The following is a 13,048-nucleotide window of genomic DNA, read 5'->3' as shown; positions in this document are numbered from 1 at the left end:
CCGCAAAAAAGACCAATTATCATGATCAAATGCCTATTCAATATCAAGCTGAAGCATAACCATCTGTTGGGTTGAAGCTTTAGCATAGTCAATTCCCAATTGAACATTCAAAATATTGTGCATTATATTCCGGCCCTTAATGAAACCATATTGGCATGGATGAATCAACTGCGAAAATACTTTCTGCAATCTATTACCAATGATTTTAAAAAAGATTTTATATAAAGAACCCATAACAGAGATGGGTCTCCATTGTTTCAAGGATAGAGAGGGAACCTTGGGCAATAACCGAATGACAACAATCTTCCACTCTAAAGGCATCTCACCAAAATTCCACACTTGCTAACACAGACATGATAATGGGTCCTTAAGTTGCTCCACATGGGCCGAAAACAGTTCATTAGAAAGCCCATCCCAACCACGGCTTTTCCTTCGAGGCAAATGAGACAACCCCTCTTCCACTTCCTCCTCTGAAATATCGGCCTCCATCAAATCAACCCATTCTGGCTTACCCTGGTTAACAACCAAATCGCAAAAATATCTGCAAGCAGAAAGAACCACATTTGAAAGAGTCTCCTGTGGGCCCAAGAGCAATTTATAAAAGTCAACGCACATCTGAATGATGGAGCAGGTTCAATCACCATAACACCTTGCTCATCCATCAAGCGCACAATATTTTTACAAGCATATTTCTAATGCAATCGGGCAAAAAATTTATGGGATTGACAATTATTGTCATCTAAAGCTTTTGCTCTGGCCAACAATTTGTATTTAGCATATTCCACTTCCTGTAAAGATTGAACTCTGCCTTTGAACCATTCAATGCATGTAAGCAAGTCATCATTGAAGTCCCCCAACTGAAACAAAGACAACAAGTGGGTCAACAATGCTTGTGCATGTTGCAATTCAATGCGTAAAGAGAAAGCATGCTAAATACCATACTCTCAGGATAACGATCGAGCATTATCCCTAAATACAGCCCAAGTTTGCATCCCTTTAATGAGGACCCTGGAGCTAAAAGAAGTAATCAGTTGTTGAATATATTCCAAAAACTGATTTTGTAACAGAAATGATTGATTTAAACGAAGAGGCAAGCAGGCAAGGAGGGCCTTTAAGGCATGGACAGGTTTGTGATTCAACTCCAAGACCAAAGGATAGTAAACTGACAAAACATGCTATCTCTCCACCCACATATCAATAACTTCAGGAAGAAAAGTATCACTCTGGAAAATATAGATCCGATCCAGTCGGGCCCAGGTATTTGGATGCTGAAGAGAGCGATAAGTATATCTGGCTTGAGAAGGATGCAACCAAGACCACATGTCCTCTTTCAAGGATACAACTACCAGAGCATCCCACACCTGTCGTTCAGGACCATCCATGACCGAGTGATGTAAAGTTGCCTGATCCATAGATACACATGCATTGAAGTCACCCATAACAAAGCCTGGACGAAGGCATTATGCAATCATCCCAGAGTTGACGACGTTCTCGAGTAGTAGAAGGAGCATATACCCCCACTAGCCACAAAGCCTCCCCCTCATATAGGATTTTCAAAATCATAAATCTATCGCGAGGGTCCTAAGAAGCCAAAGATGGTTGCAGGGATAATTTAACGGCCAACATAACTCCAAATTTAAGTGGAACATGTCCACTAAAAAAAACTGAATAATCCTTGTATACATAGGTAGATCCTGCCAAAGCATGTTGTTTATGCTCCACAACACGAAAAACATCCCACTTTCCAATTAATACCGGTTTCCACAACCTATGCTGCTTATTGCCCAAAGAAACACCTTTCATATTCCATAAAGTAATTTTCATGATAACACAAATAAAGAAAACCACTGAACCACCCCTTTCCCTTTCCCTTTCACATCAACAGGCTGCCTAAAACTTTTCCATTTCACTTCGAATCACATCCACCAAATCTACTCTCTGCAAACTAGCAATTGAATCACGGAAGGAAACTATTGTTGCTGAGAACAGTAAGCATCACGAGGTGGCACAAGCCTTCCTTGCGGATCAAAGAGCAAAGTAGAATCAGAAGCCCTTTTATCCTCCGCAATGACTACAGGAGAACGCAAGGGTTGAGGTTTCATGTAGAAACCCCTACCTCTACATTGAAAAGTTTGAGTGATGGACAATAAAGGTGGGTGGGCAAGAGACAAAAACCAGGTTCTTGTCTGGAATTGTGTCTAACCATAGTGACCCAAGAATTATCCTACAGCGGCAAATTCCGACCAATGGAAAGCGATGCGCACTCTGTACTAGTTTGAGACACGTTCTTCTTTCCATCATCATGTCCATGTTGGACAAGCAGCTCATGATCCACTTTTGGCTGCTGTACCACTTGATGGGGATGATGCTCATGCATATCCATGTCATGAACCATTGAACTTTGCAAAACATCCGGGCTTCTATCGCATTCAAAAATAAAATGGTCCAATTGGCCACATCTGAAACAATGACCAGCAAATGTTCCCCATTTCAGCTCATAAACCAGCATTTGCAACCCCAGAACCTCGAACCAGAGGACGAGGTTTCCCTGTATCCCAAAGCATGCAGGCCCTATTCCTATTGCGGGAGGCCAACCGAGGCTCCACCAATACTTCACCGAGCATTCTCAACACCAAAGGTAGAAGTCTCCAAAGATGCGCAGGAAAATCAACCACCTCAACCCAAATAGGACATGCTTGCCTAAGTACTTAAATTCTGCCGTAGGACTCAAGGGGACCATATATACTAATTAACCATCCATAAACAAAGGGATACGTCGCATAATAAAAGCATGAACTTCACGGTAGTGAAAAAGGACTTCGAAGAACCCCTTCGGCCCATCATTAATTTCTTCAACAAGCGGGCCCTGCACTTGTGCTGAAGCATCATCTTGACCCATCTTAGCATTGACAAGCATAGACTCCAACCATGCACGAATCCTAGCGATCAAACGAGTCCTTCCCGTGAAGTAGAAGATGGCTGCCCTCTCATGGAAAGCAGCAATCTGCTGTAAAACCAGATCTGTGCCCATGTTAGCTACCACATGTTCCCCTGCCAGTAAAGAACTCGCTCTACCCTCATTGGCTTGAGCGTAATCCGACATTAGATTATTAGCAGTAGCCAGCATAAACTGTAAAGGCCCCTCAGGCTGAGAGCATGAAGCATGAACATTTGGCTGAGGCAAATCCTGAACACACAAGTCCGGTTTATCACCAACATTTTACAACGCTTAACCCTCTCATCCCCATCCATCAACTGTCCAGAGTCTTCTGCTGATGAGTCACCACCTGATTCGACCGAATCATTATCATCCCCATTCCCGATATGCTGGTCAAGAAAAGCCATATCAATATCATTTGATTCCTGCAGTTTCTCCATAACCAGGCCTCTGTAGGGCTGCCCAGGTCTCTCTCTCTCTCTCTCTCTCTCTCTCTCTCTCTCTCTCTCTCTGTGTGTGTGTGTGTGTGTGTACAGGGGCAGGTCTGCTCTCTTTATCAGTGCGCAAGGGCAGATTGCATGTGCAATAGGAGAATGTCCAGTCCGAGGCTCTGCTTGTCAGTAATCTTCAGCCCAAGCACAGATCTGTCCTTCCTATCTGATTCTCTTGCTGTCATTAGCTGCCTGCATAAGGCCACATGAACATCAGGTCACAAAGCAAGACTGTTCACCGACAACTGATTGCAGGCGTGCTGGGGCAGAGCTCGCGCAAGGCAGAAACGGACCCTGTGCAGGACAGACAGGAGGGCTCAGGCAGCACGCAGGTCAGATTCACACACCCACTGGACCTCTCTCTCTCTCTCTCTCTCTCTCTCTCTCTCTCTCTCTCATCCATGATCTCCAGGCTGACCAGATGTAAGGCCTCGGTCCCACACATGATCATTAAAGAAGAGATACCAGCCACACCGATTGTAGTACAACCCTCACCCAATCAGTCACATGTGTACAGCTTGTGGGATCTACCCAGAGCAAAGGCTATGGCTTGTATGACCCATGCACAAAGGAAGTTTATTTTGATAGGAATGTCATATTTACTGAAAATACTGCATTTTTCCATTATCAATTTCAGATGCCAACCACTCATGACATTGATGTCTTTGAGGGTCTTTTGCCACTTTCTTTGGAGTACGTGCCAACTGTAAATGGCTGGACAGACATATACAACAAGTTATTGCTACACCACATGCTCTCAAACAACAAGGTTATGATGGTGGTTTGCCTCATGCAGTGGAAGATACAATGCAACATGTAAGAGCTGCTATAAATGCAACCAAAACAATCCCTAGATGGTTGTTACAAACTCTCCAAGAGAGTACAATGGATGCACCCTTACCTCAATGCACTAGAAGGGCTGCTAGGTACGCAACACACATAGTTGTCAAGCACGAAATGTACGATATGGTCACCAATGCATTTTCAAAGTTTTGCCACCAAAATAAAGACTTCACAAGTGACTCTCTCCTCCAACAAGTGGGAAAAGCAAAAGCCACATGGCCTCTCTGATCCACATGGTATCCTAGTCCCTCCAGCACTACATTGTGGTCATCCATAGGAACCACACCTGTCAAATAAGCAAGTTGGCCTGAACAAAGCTCTCTATCATCCATGACCGCTGACAACTTGTAGGCCGGATATACCAAAGTAGCAAAAGCATCGATGGGCTTATGCATCCATACCCATCTCCACTCTGCTATTGCGATCACTCGTACGTAACACCCTATAAAGGGGAATCATGGCAATGATAACAACACCGACTTTCTACCAAAACTGCTCAGTAAGGCACAAGCGCTGCATGGCTTTGGCCTCCTCTATCTCATGCTCATCCCACTCATTCCATAGAGTGGACATTACTGTTTGTCAGACCATACCTCATAAAGGCGCTCGAGCAACAAGCACATGTAAGCAAACCCAGTCAAAGAAGGCTTCTTCAACTCGAGTACGCTATGCTTACGATACATCACAAGCACCTTTACCTTTACCGTGAAAAAGATAACAATTGATGTAGCTTTGCCAACCACCCTCTTCACCCACTTGAGCTTCCCAATGTCCTCCACGAGCAAGTCCAAACAATGACTTGCATATGGAGTCCACACAATCATGGGAAACTCGGCCTCAAGCAAATGGCCCATGCGCCAACAATTCGATACATTGTTGGTAACAACTTGCATCACATTTGAGGGGCCCACCTAAAACCACAAATTACAAGTAAGTAACAATACTTGGAGGTTAGAGAGAGAGAGAGAGAGAGTTGATCCTTTCAAGTTTCAACTTTCAAGATTCAAGAATGAAAAGAGATGGGGTTGGGGGGAAAGACACAATCGAGATAGACATTACAGAGAATAGAAAGATAGTTAGTTATACATAAATTATAATGAAATAAAGTGAAACAAATTTAAAAGGCAATGTATACCTCAATGATAGCTTGCCAAATGCGACATTAGATGAATGTAACCCATCATTTTCCTCACCCTCTTGCCAGTATCTATGGCGCACAAAGAGTAAGTGCAAAGTAGACATGAGACGAGTATATTGATGATACCCTGTTTTTTATAATCATTTCATTCATAAATGAGAATGGAGCAACCATATTCTATCCATGCAGTCCGAATAGCAACAAGGGCTCTATCAATCCTCTCCTTCTCTTCATCAATCTTTTTCATCCTCATGTCGTTGTATGTAACACTAGTTCATCCTTCATATGGACCCACATTGGCAATGGCTTTTACCGTCTTCCATTGCTCTTGCTTTAGGACATTGAATGCAAGATTGCACTCAATCACCATGCGTGCAATTTCAATGTCCGCAAGTCGTTGCCTTTCTCTAAGAAAGGCCAACCGATCCACGCACATAACTAGGAGCTTGAGAGAGAGAGGATTATCTATCCAATGCCAAATGAGCCTCCATTTTGTATTTTGTCGGAGCCTGATGCAAATGTGGAATCCCCTACCACCAATGGTAGAGGTCTCTCCCATATCGGTTAAAGATGCATCCACATTCCTCATAGGCATAGAAGTTGGTACCGATATGCCACTTCCTCCTCCTCTTGTAGATCCCCCTCTCATCTTGGCAAGAATCTCATTCGTGCTATTCCGAGAGATTTCCTTGCATGGAGCAACTTGCCTCCCCATCTTGAAAAGATGTTGGAGAAGCCCGATTGCACCACTTGTATAGCGCTTCCCGCAATGCTTGCATGTCCAATGGTGGAAATTGGACTTCTTTGTGTGTCTCTCCACATGAATTGCGTGCAAATTAAAGGCCTCATGCTTCTCACGAGTCATGGTACCGATGACAGATAGAGAGGCCCTGTTTATGTTGCGAGGCACTATGCCTATATATTTGGGATCTCCCTCTGAGGAGAAGGGAAGGTAAAGGTTAGACTGCATATCAATTACAAACATATAATTAAGTCTATCGAGCGTACATCAGTGTATTACAGACGCTCTTGGCCCGCCAAGCGGGGTTGTCTGTTGTGTGCATGAGGTCCAACTAGTGGCATAGCCAATGCCGCCAGACGAGATTGTCTGTTTGAGAGAGAGAGGGAGAGTGAGATGCTTGACTCTTGACTCTTGACTCTTGAAAGTTGAAATTAAAAAGAGAGGCAGAGGGTTGGTGTAAAGTTGAAAGAGCAAGAGTGAGAGAGAGGGAATGAGAGAGGCTTGAGCCATCAGCCTTGAGCCTTGATAGGGTGCGGGAAAGAGGAGAGAGTGAGAGGCTAGAGCTTCACGAATCACAAATCAATTCAAGTTCCAAGAGAGATAGATGAGAATGGCAAATGCTTGCTGAATTGGTATGGAAGCATGGAGAAGAGGAGCACCTTTTGTAGATGAGAGTCAAATATGACTACTAGCTTGATGAAATCCAAGGGGGACTAGAAGAGGAGTACATAGCTGGAAAAGGGGGTAGGCTGAAGTATCCAAGGCTTCCAACCCCCCCCAAAAGAGCCACACTGGAGAAATACATAGGCGGAACGCGCAAAATGTAGGGAGATATCATAGACATGGTGGCCAAGAAAGGCCTATTTTATCATACGAAACCATGCAGATATGTACGGTACCATACGATACGAATCTTACAGTACTGATAGTACCATACGACATACAAGTGCAACTATGGCAGCACATGATGCAAGCGGGACACATTTGGCTGATTTTATGGAAGTAGATGATTGTGATAAGCATATGTTTATGAGCTCACTGCTAGATGATGATGATGAGCCTACAAAGCTCAACAAGATGTACATTGGATGCAAGCCATGCAAGAAGAGTTAGACTCTATTGTCACTAACTCTAAATGGGATGTTGTGGATTTACCACCTGGTAAGGAGTCCATTCGTATGAAATGGGTTTTTAAACTCAAACAAAAGGCAGATGGCACCATTGACAAGTACAAAGCACAATTGGTAGCAAAAGGCTATGCATAGAAAAATGGCATAGACAATAAGGAAACCTTTCCTCCTACATCCCGTATGAGTACAATGAGATGTGTGATTCCTATGGTTGCAAATTATAGCTAGAAGGTATATCGGTTTGACATTTAAAACTACATTTCTAAATGGGGATCTACATGAGGATGTTGATTTGTCACAACCTCCACGGTTTGTGATTAAGGAAAAAGAGCACATGGTTTGCAAGTTGCATAAGGCTCTTTATGGTCTCTAATAGGCGCCTCATGCATAATACTCTAAAATTGATGCATACTTGGCCAACAAAGGGTTCAAAAATAGTCCAAATGCTCCCACTCTCTACACTAACAATGAAGAATGGGTTGGGGCGGGGGGGGGAACTTGCTAACTATCATTCTTTTGAGCAAGACCCGAAGAGGATAAATTGCAAGTTTCAAGTCTAAATTGAAATATGAAGGCAACTAAACATACAGGTAAATGGCATACCCGAGAAGGACTCATCGCCCGAGGAGGATGGTAAGAATTTGTGCATATGCCTTAAATACAAAGAGGAAGAAGCACTTTCCTTTACAAATGCCTGGAGAGTTAGGAAGGAAGAGCAAAAATGCACACTTATCCTAAGGTTTCCCGATGAAATGGAGGATAGTCTTCATGAGGGAGAAAGCCATATTACACAAACTCTAGGGGATCCCATCTACCTAGATGATGACCTTACCACCAGGATGCAAGTGGAGCACAGACATGCAAGAATGCCCAAAATAATCAAGGCTAGGAAGGAGAGCAAGAAGGCAATATATAGAGATGGCCGAGTCATCATTGATAGCGAGGCAATTGAATAGGGATGAATGGCTTGTGAGATAGACACCTCAGAGATACGAGTGACAGTATGGAACTATAATGGCTCATTATGGACACACCCAGAGAGGATGGAGAATCATGAGCTGATTTTGATCACAAAGGCACACCAAAGTCCCAAGAGGGGACTACCCAAAGTACAAGGATATGTATGGGAGTGGATATATAGGAGTTGTATGAGACATCAAGGCACCACCCAAGGGTCAGGAGGAGTGGCAATGTTGATCAAGAAGACAAGAGCTACATGATAAGAGTCCACATCATGGGACGAGATCCCAACGCACATCAAAGTGAAGATCTCCAATGGACAGATACTATATATTGCCCTCCACTACTTTCCCCCAAGGGGTCAAGATATGCCACCGGGGAGCTACAACAGCAAGAGGGAGAGGAGAATGGAGTAGGAGAGTCCCCTTCTACAAACCTATCCAATGAGATTATACACTACTTCAGTCTAGAGGAGATTTGCCTACTCCGAGATTTTAATGCAAGGACGCAAAGCAAACAATGTGACACATGATTTTGAGGATTCAAGCAAGCTACAAGTAATGGATGTAGAGGAAGCAAGCACATACAAGATATCTGCTAATACTGGTGGAGATAGTAATCGCTACAGCCAATACCTACTAGAGCTAGGGTCCCGATACCATCTCATCATTTACAACAGGATAAAGAAGAGGCCTGGATCCAAAGCACTGACTTGCTTTCAACCCACAAGCTCCAGCACGGTAGATTGTATACTAGGTTCCATCGAGACTATGGAACTAGTCAAATCCTTCACCATCCCCCCTTGCCCAATCGGAGCAAATCATACCTACTTGTCCCTCATCATATCCTTCTCCCCACACCCATAAACGCCAGCCATTGCCATACCCAATCCACCACTTTCTATTTTAGCAATAGCTATGGGCTCACATAGTTTGAGTATACTACCCCCTAGGGACACTCACCTCCCAGCTCACCTCCATCCTCAACTCGGCTACTCTCCAAAGCTTCCCACACTCCACACACACTAGCAAACCCACCTAACCTGGGACCATGCCTCAAAAGAGGCGGTATGATGATGAGTGCAAAGAGCTATACAAACACCTTCAAATCTAGAGAGGACTAGGGTCTATCACATTGAGAGAGATCCACAAGCAAATAAGGATCTTGACTCGTCATAAGCAATGGGCATATATCAAGAGACAGTATTGGGATCTGTACCATTTGTTCATGAGCACAAATGTAGCCACAGTATGGTGCAAATTGCGAGAGCCATGCCACCCCACACCCATCAATGACCTAGAGATGTTGCACTCCTATGCAGAGGGACTATAAGATGTACCACACCAGACATTGATTCCTCACCCACAGGTGCCTCATGGACAACCAATAGATCACACAACTATACAAGGTGAGCACTTCATTTATGCAGTTGATATTTTGGCTCCTCCCTTTGCTTTTAGGTTCAATAGGGCCCTAGCAAAAGGCTTCCTAGATGAGTGGATCGGTGATGGAGGCAAAGGTCAGTGCATATGCAGAGAGAGGGAGATTCAGAGTAGTAGGACAGACTGACTTTAGACAAGGACTCTCTACACTTGACCACATCTTGACCTTACGGAGCATGATTGAGCAGGCAAAAATGAGGAAGAAGAGACTCTATTACTACTTTTTGGATTTCCGTAAAGCCTACTATACGGTTCCACAAGATAAACTACTACAAAGACTACAGACATTGGAGATCCCATCGGACATGATTTGGGGTATCTATGCACTATATGAGAGAGTGATGGGTCAAGTGAGATGCCCACAAGGACTTTTACACATGATCTCCAGCACCATTGGAGTGAAGCAGGGATGTCCTTTGTCGCCTACACTCTTCGGTTTCTACATCGACAAGATAGAATATCACATCACATGAAGAGGCAGCTATGGGGTGGAGTTAGCAACTATATTGGTCTCTATTATGCTTTATGTTAACAATATTGTTTTGATCTTTGAATCACAAGAGGGTCTACAACAACATCTCCATGCCCTTCATGACTTTTGTACAGCGTGGATTGACGATTAATCTTGGGAAAGCCAAGATCTTGATCTTCCACACATCAGCCCCAGTGAGGAGAATATCAATCTTCACCCTAGGAGCTAGACAGGTGGAGGTTGTGGACTCATATGTCTATCTAGGAATCACTTTCACTACATCCACTAGGAGATTCACCAAGGCATAGGCAGCCACAGACCGCCGACTCACACGAGGATACGCAACATTGGCCATGACGGAGAGATAGTGCCACCATGCACGCTTCCACCAGTCTCACACACAAAGATGGCTATTTGACAAATTGGTCACACTAATGATGATGTATGGTGCACCTATTTGGACCCCTAGTTTGGCTACATACCTATGGACAAAGATCAAGAGACCACAAATCATCATGCTCTCATGAATGATCTACAACAAACCATCACTACTACATGACATTATTAGAGCTGAGTTTGTTGCACCCCCCATGATGATGGAGGCCCTTTTCCAAACCATCAGCTTCATACATTAAGTATGAGACATGCACTCAAATAGACTACCTAGGAGAGCCTTCGAGGCCTCTAGGCAGCTAGAGGAGGCAAGACAAGAGACTTCATGGTATGCACAAGTCGAGTAATGGCTTACAAGATATGGGATCAACATGGACCATTTCCCCCCTTTCACTATGACCCTAACTCCCCCTTCATACACCTCTCCCACACAGAGAGGAACTTAGTTATGCACCAAGACCTTTACCAAATGTACATACAACATACATGGATTGGTGTACTAAAGAGACCACTTCATGAAGACTATAGAGGATGGCTTCATTGAGAGACTTGGATACCTAGATGTATACATGCCACACAGGAGGCGAGTAGCCATGGCTAGATTAGGATATCCTCTCACAGCTTGAGATTGAGACTGGGAGGGCAGCCCACATTCCTCAAGCTGAGCAAATTTGAAAGTTATGCCAAGAGGAAGTGGAGAGCAAGCAGCACTACATCTGCAGATGCAAAGCCTATAGCGCAGTCCATGGTAGGTATCCTTGCTATTTGGAGGAGACATCCCCCTCAGACTAGTCATGGAATCTCCACATCAGCGCCTCCTAGGCTAGTTCCTAGTCAAGATTCACAGGCTCTGCACATCACTACTATAAGATGGCACTATTGAAAGAGGGAGACATCAATCACAACTCACCGATTACTTCCACACAATGTCCACAAGGCTAGACCATCAAAGGGGCTGTGTGAAAGGTGTGGGAGTTCCAATTCTACAAGAAGGCATCTATCATTCTCCTCATCCTCTCAAAGCAACCTTGCAACCTCTCCCACTTTTCAAAGAGAGAATGGATGATCTTTGTTCAAATCCTCAAAAGAGTCTCTGCAGTGGAGGAGACATCATGGAGATCTATAGCGTGGTTGCACGTCAGTCCAAATGTACCAAAGCAATAGTACAAGTATTTAGCTCCCATCTCAGACAATGTCCCGGGGCCCACTATGCCTACAGGTAATTTGGAGTGGGGATCCTGCTTGGATACTAACCAATCATAACCAAGGAGTGGCTACCTTGAAAATCCCCCAAATGTTGGGTCTCTATCAATGACCCAAGCTATGACCCCCCAAGTCGTAACCATAGTCTCTGTTGTGCGATGAAAGACCATCTTAAGGGCTCTCATCTAGACCTCTTGGGCTTTGGAGAAGTTCCATAAGCACTGTCTTCAGGTCTCTTCTATCTCATCTCAAGGCTCATCTGACACATGCCACTAGAACCCTCCCATATGCTGTTAGAGATTAGTCATCCTCTAGGCTAGCATTCTCAGGATACAGTTGGTGTAGTCGGTTCTCTTAGGTGGAGTTATGCATTTTGTCTATTAGTTTTGGGCACATTCAACAATCACCAAATGGAGTCACTATTTCTCGGGCGGGGTGGACATTAGACAGCCAGGTAATTATGCCATGTGGCAACTAGAGGACAAATTGCTGATTATTGCAGTGTTTTATGCAACAATCCGCAGCATTTATGATCAGGCCGACCAGTTTGCTGGCCGCCTACATTATTTTATTGCTTTATTTCCCCCTATTTAGTTCCTAGTGGCAGCCTCTCTTCATCACTTGTTCTTTCAAGTAGTGGAGAGAGAGATCGGCTAGAGGAGATACTTCAATAGCCCACTATATATTTGCCTTCTTCATTTCAGCATTCATTGAGTGCAGATTTTTGTGTTCTTCTATCTCTTTTCTCTCTCCCTCTTCTCCCACTCTCATTGTCTTTAAATTTTTTCCATACGCCTCCGCATTCGCTACACTCTAGCATGGTATCAAAGTAGTGTAGAACAGCTGATTGATTGTGAGCAGACCTGATCAAGAGGATTCTTTGCGACAAAAGTGTGTGTTTTCAGCCTTCAAAGGCATAGGAGAATAGGTGAAGAGTGGAAAAGGAGCAAAGTTGCTGATTTTTGCAGGTTTTTGTGATTGGTGAAGGACAAAAGGCTGCATTTCCAACCTTTTGGAGAAAATTTTGAGTTTTCATCACCTCCGGCAAGTAAAAATCTTTGAGAACGAGCAAAGGAATCCCTAGCAGGCAATGGCAATGTGCGTAGAGTGAGAGTGGACTGCACTTGTTTTTGTGCAAGTCATTCCATTTACAATGTTAACCGACATTGATGTGAAGTTTCAAGCTATTATGGATAGTAGCATCCCCGTGTTGCCAGCTCTTCCTTCATATCAAAAGTTCGATGAAGAGAATTACCACATTTGACACATAATGATCCTTGCCATACTTGAGTCTTA

At 44.0% G+C, this 13,048-nt stretch overlaps 1 protein-coding gene and 1 pseudogene across 8 annotated transcripts in view; one reads left to right on the top strand and one right to left on the bottom strand.

Annotated features, from left to right (window-relative positions):
• LOC148022629 (uroporphyrinogen-III synthase, chloroplastic-like) overlaps positions 1 to 13,048 on the bottom strand; it is a 120,701-nt gene that overhangs the window by 14,497 nt on the left and 93,156 nt on the right. The gene's annotated exons all lie outside the window — the stretch shown is intronic.
• Positions 9,990 to 11,093, top strand: LOC148022631 (uncharacterized; annotated as a pseudogene).

This window comes from Lygodium microphyllum, chromosome 16, assembly GCF_053477565.2.
Source record: "Lygodium microphyllum isolate KBCC chromosome 16, Lygodium_microphyllum_v1.1.10, whole genome shotgun sequence".
NCBI lineage: Eukaryota > Viridiplantae > Streptophyta > Polypodiopsida > Schizaeales > Lygodiaceae > Lygodium > Lygodium microphyllum.
Note: the sequence above shows the minus strand (reverse complement) of the source record. Positions and strands in the feature narration are given on the sequence as shown.